The sequence below is a fragment of the Pseudorca crassidens genome, chromosome 16, assembly GCF_039906515.1.
Source record: "Pseudorca crassidens isolate mPseCra1 chromosome 16, mPseCra1.hap1, whole genome shotgun sequence".
NCBI lineage: Eukaryota > Metazoa > Chordata > Mammalia > Artiodactyla > Delphinidae > Pseudorca > Pseudorca crassidens.
In genome coordinates this window covers 84103771-84109770 of record NC_090311.1, presented here as the reverse complement: position 1 = coordinate 84109770, position 6000 = coordinate 84103771, and positions in this window count along the sequence as shown.

The window sequence follows — 6000 nt, the reverse complement described above, 5'->3', positions numbered from 1 at the left end:
TCTAGAGGAGTGAAAGCACGTGTCCACACAGGGACTTCACACCAACATTCAGAGCAGTTGTATTGAACTAGCCCTAAACTGGAAGCAAGCCAATTCTCCTTCAACAGATGAATGGAAGGCAGCTATGCTCACCACCATACCACCAACGCTAAACAGATGAATGAATGAGTGAACTATGGTGTTTCCACACAATGGAATACTACTCAGAAATCAAAGGAATAAACTATTGATATATGCAATGATGTGGCTGAATCTCAGAGTATTATGCTGAGTGAAACTAGCCAGATAAAAAGAATGCCTAACTGCAGGATTTCATTTCCATAAAATTGTAGAAAATCCAAATGTCTAGTGACAGAAAACCGATCAGTGGTGGCCGGGGTGGGGGAGGTGGAGAGGACAGGAAGGAGGGTTACAAAGTGCACAAGAGAACCCGGGCATGTTCATCACCTCGATCGTGATGAGTTTCACGAGTGCACACAAAGGTCAAAAGTTACCCAGCTGTACACTTTAAGGATGTGCAGGTTATTTTATGTTAGTTATACATCAATGAAGCCATTTAAAAAAAAATCATGGAGATAGAACCAAGATGGCGGAGTAGAAGGACGTGCTCTCACTCCCTCTTGTGAGAACACCAGAATCACAACTAAGTGCTGAACAATCATCAACAGGAAGGCACTGGAACTCACCAAAAAAGATACCCCACATGCAAAGACAAAGGAGAAGCCACAGTGAGACGGTAGGAGGGGCACAATCACAATAAAATCAAATCCCATAACTTCTGGGCGGGTGACTCACAAACTGGAGAACACTTATATCACAGAAGTCCACCCACTGGAGTGAATGTTCTGAGCCCCACGTCAGTCTTCCCAACCTGGGGGTCTGGCAATGGGAGGAGGAATTCCTAGAGAATCAGACTTTGAAGGCTAGTGAGATTTGATTGCAGGTCTCTAACAGGACTGGGGGAAACAGAGACTCCACTCTTGGAGGGCACACACAAAGTAGTGTGCGCATTGGGACCCAAGGGAAGGAGCAGTGATCCCAGAGGAGACTGAACCATAACTACCTGCTAGTGTTGGAGGGTCTCCTGAGAGGTGGGGGGTGGCTGTGTCTCACCATGAGGACAAGGACACTGGCAGCAGAAGTTCTAGGAAGTACTTCTTGGCCTGAGCCCTCCCAGAGTCCACCATTAGCCCAACCAAGGAGCCAGGTAGGCTCCAGTGTTGGGTTGCATCAGGCCAAACAACCAACAGGGAAGGAACCCAGCTCTACCCATCAGCAGATAAGCAGATTAAAGTTTTACTGAGCTCTGCCCACCAGAGCAACACCCAGCTCTACCCACCACCAGTCCCTCCCATCAGGAAGCTTTCTCAAACCTCTTAGATAGCCTTATCCACCAGAGGGCAGACAGCAGAAGCAAGAAGAACTACAATCCTGCAGCCTGTGGAACAAAAAGCACATTCACAGAAAGATGGACAAGATGAAAAGGCAGAGGGCTATGTACCAGATAAAGGAACAAGATAAAACTCCAGAAAAACAACTAAACGAAGTGGAGATAGGCAGCCTTCCGGAAAAAGGATTCAGAATAATGATAGTGAAGATGATCCAGGACCTCGGAAAAAGAATGGAGGCAAAGATCGAGAAGATTCAAGAAATGTTTAACAAAGACCTAGAAGAACTAAAGAACAAACAAACAGAGATGAACAATACAATAACTGAAATGAAAACTACATTAGAAAGAATCAATAGCAGAATAACTGAGGCAAAAGAACGGATAAGTGACCTGGAAGACAGAATGGTGGAATTCACTGCTGAGGAACAGAATAAAGAAAAAAAGAATGAAAAGAAATGAAGACACCTTAAGAGACCTCTGGGACAACAGTAAACACAACAACATCCACATTATAGGGGTCCCAGGAGGAGAAGAGAGAGAGAAAGGACCCAAGAATATATTTGAAGAGATTAAAGTTGAAAACTTCCCTAACATGGGAAAGGAAATAGCCACCCGAGTCCAGGAAGTGCAGAGAGTCCCATACAGGATAAACCCAAGGAGAAACATGCTAAGACACATAGTAATCAAATTGGCAAAAATTAAAGACAAAGAAAAATTATTGAAAGCAGCAAGGGAAAAATGACAAATAATATACAAGGGAACTCCCATAAGGTTAACAGCTGACTTCTCAGCAGAAACTCTACAAGCCAGAAGGGAGTGGCATGACATACTTACTTAAATTGATGAAAGGGAAGAACCTACAACCAAGATTACTCTACCCGGCAAGGATCTCATTCAGATTCGATGGAGAAATCAAAAGCTTTACAGATAAGCAAAAGCTAAGAGAATTCAGCACCACCAAACCAGCTCTAGAACAAATGCTAAAGGAAATTCTCTAAGTGGGAAACACAAAAGAAAAGGGCCAACAAAAACAAATCTGAAACAATTAAGAAAATGATAATAGGAACATACATATCGATAATTACTTTAAACATGAAAGGACTAAATGCTCCACCCAAAAGACACAGGCTTGCTGAATGGATACAAAAACAAGACCCATATATATGCTGTCTACAAGAGACCCACTTCAGACCTAGGGACATACAGACTGAAAGTGAGGGGAGGGAAAAAGATATTCCATGCAAAGGAAAATCAAAAGAAAGCTGTAGTAGCAATACTCATATCAGATAAAATAGACTTTAAAATAAATAATGTTACAAGAGACAAGGAAGGACACTACATAATGATCAAGAGATCAATCCAAGAAGAAGATATAACAACTATAAATATATATGCACCCAACACAGGAGCATCTCAATACATAAGGCAATTGCTAACAGCTATAAAAGAGGAAATCAACAGTAACACAATAATAGTGGGGGACTTTAACACCTCACTTACACCAATGGACAAATCATCCAAAATGAAAATAAATAGGGAAACAGAAGTTTTAAGTGACACAATAGACCAGATAGATTTAATTGATATTTACAGGACATTCCATCCAAAAACAGTAGATTACACTTTCTTCTCAAGTGCACACAGAACATTCTCCAGGATAGATCACAGCTTGGGTCACAAATCAAGCCTCAGTAAATTTAAGAAAATTGAAATCATATCAAGCATCTTTTCTGACCACAACGCTATGAGATTAGAAATCAATTACAGGGGAAAAAATGTAAAAAACACAAACACATGGAGGCTAAACAATACGTTACTAAATAACCAAGAGATCACTGAAGAAATCAAAGAGTAAATCAGAAAATACCTAGAGACAAGTGATAATGAAAACACGATGATCCAAAACCTATGGGATGCAGCAAAAGCAGTTCTAAGAGGGAAGTTTATAGCTATATAAGCCCACCTCAAGAAACAAGAAAAATCTCAAATAAACAATCTAACCTTACACCTAAAGGAACTAGAGAAAGAAGGACAACAAAAACCCAAAGTTAGCAGAAGGAAAGAAATCATAAAGATCAGAGCAGAAATAAATGAAATAGAAGCAAAGAAAACAGTAGCAAAGATCAATAAAACTAAAAGCTGGTTCTTTGAGAAGATAAACAAAATTGATAAACTATTAGCCAGACTCAACATGAAAAAGAGGGAGAGGACTCAAATCAGTAAAATTAGAAATGAAAAAGGAGAAGTTACAACAGACACCGCAGAAATACAAAGCATCATAAGAGATTACTACAAGCAACTCTATGCCAATAAAATGGACAAATTGGAAGAAATGGACAAATTCTTAGAAAGGTGTAACCTTACAAGACTGAACTAGGAAGAAATAGAAAATATGAACAGACCAATCACAAATAATGAAATTGAAACTGTTTAAAAATCTTCAAACAAACAAAAGTCCAGGACCAGATGGCTTCACAGTGAATTCTATCAAACATTTAGAGAAGAGCTAATACCCATCCTTCCCAAACTTCTCCAAAAAATTGCAGAAGAAGGAACACTCCCAAACTCATTCTATGAGGCCACCATCACCTTGATACCAAAACCAGACAAAGATACTACAAAAAAAGAAAATTGCTGACCAATATCACTGATGAATATATGCAAAAATCCTCAACAAAATACTAGCAAACACAATCCAACAACACATTAAAAGGATCATACACCATGATCAAGTGGGATTTATCCCAGGGATGCAAGGATTCTTCAATATATGCAAATCAATCAAGTGATACACCATATTAACAACTTGAAGAATAAAAACTATATGATCATCTCAATAGATGCACGAAAAGCTTTTGATAAAATTCAACACCACTTATGATAAAAACTCTCCAGAAAGTGGGCATAGAGAGGGAACCTACCTTAACATAATAAAGGCCATATACAACAAACCCAGAGCAAACATCATTCTCAATGATGAAAACCTGAAAGCATTTCCTCTAAGATCAGGAACAAGACAAGGTTGCCCTCTCTCACCACTCTTATTCAACATAGTTTTGGAAGTCCTAGCCATGGCAATCAGAGAAGAAAAAGAAATAAAAGGAATACAAATTGGAAAAGAAGAAGTAAAACTGTCACTGTTTGCAGATGACATGATACTATACATAGAGAATGCTGAAGATGCCACCAGAAAACTACTAGAGTTAATCAATGAATTTGGTAAAGTAGCAGGATACAAAATTAATGCACAGAAATCTCTGGCATTCCTATACACTAATGATGACAAATCTGAAAGTGAAATCAAGAAAACACTCCCATTTACCACTGCAACAAAAAGAATAAAATACCTAGGAATAAACCTACCTAGGGAGACAAAGGCCTGTATGCAGAAAACTATAAGACACTGATGAAGGAAATTAAAGATGATACCAACAGATGGAGAGATATACCATGTTCTTGGATTGGAAGAATCAACATTGTGAAAATGACTCTACTACCTAAAGCAATCTACAGATTCAGTGCAATCCCTATCAAACTACCAGTGGCATTTTTTACAGAACTAGAACAGAAAATCTTAAAATTTGTATGGAGACAAAAATGACCCCGAATAGCCAAAGCAGTCTTGAGGGAAAAAAATGGAGCTTTTTTTCCCTGACTCCCTGACTTCTGCCTATACTACAAAGCTACAGTAATCAAGATAATTTGGTACTGGCACAAAAGCAGAAACATAGTTCAATGGAACAAGATAGAAAGCCCAGAAATAAACCCACTCATCTATGGTCAACTAATCTATGAGAAAGGAGGCAAGGATATACAGTGCAGAAAAGACAGTCTCTTCAATAAGTGGTGCTGGGAAAACTGGACAGCTACATGTAAAAGAATGAAATTAGAACACTCCCTAACACCATACACAAAAATAAACTCAAAATGGATTAAAGACCTAAATGGAAGGCCAGACACTATAAAACTCTTAGAGGAGAACATAGGAAGAACACTCTTTGACATAAATCACAGCAAGATCTTTTTTGATCCACCTCCTAGAGTAATGGAAAGAAAAATAAAAATAAACAAATGGGACCTTATGAAACTTAAAAGCTTTTGCACAGAAAAAGAAACCATAAACAAGACAAAAAGAAAACCCTCAGAATGGGAGAAAAGATCTACAAATGAGTCAATGGACAAAAGATTAATCTCCAAAATATATAAACAGCTCATGCAGCTCAATATTAGAAAAACAAACAACCCAATCCAAAAATGTGCAGAAGACCTACATAGACATTTCTCCAAAGAAGACATACAGATGGCCAAGAAGCACATGAAAAGCTGCTCAACATCACTAATTATTAGAGAAATGCAAATCAAAACTACAATGAGGTATCACCTCACACCGGTTAGAATGGGCATCGTCAGAAAATCTACAAACAACAAATGCTGGAGAGGGTGTGGAGAAAAGGGAACCCTCTTGCACTGTTGGTGGGAATGTAAATTGATACAGCCACTATGGAGGACAATATGGAGGTTCCTTAAAAAACTAAAAATAGAATTACCATATGATCCAGCAATCCCACTACTGGGCATATACCCAGAGAAAACCATAATTCAAAAAGACC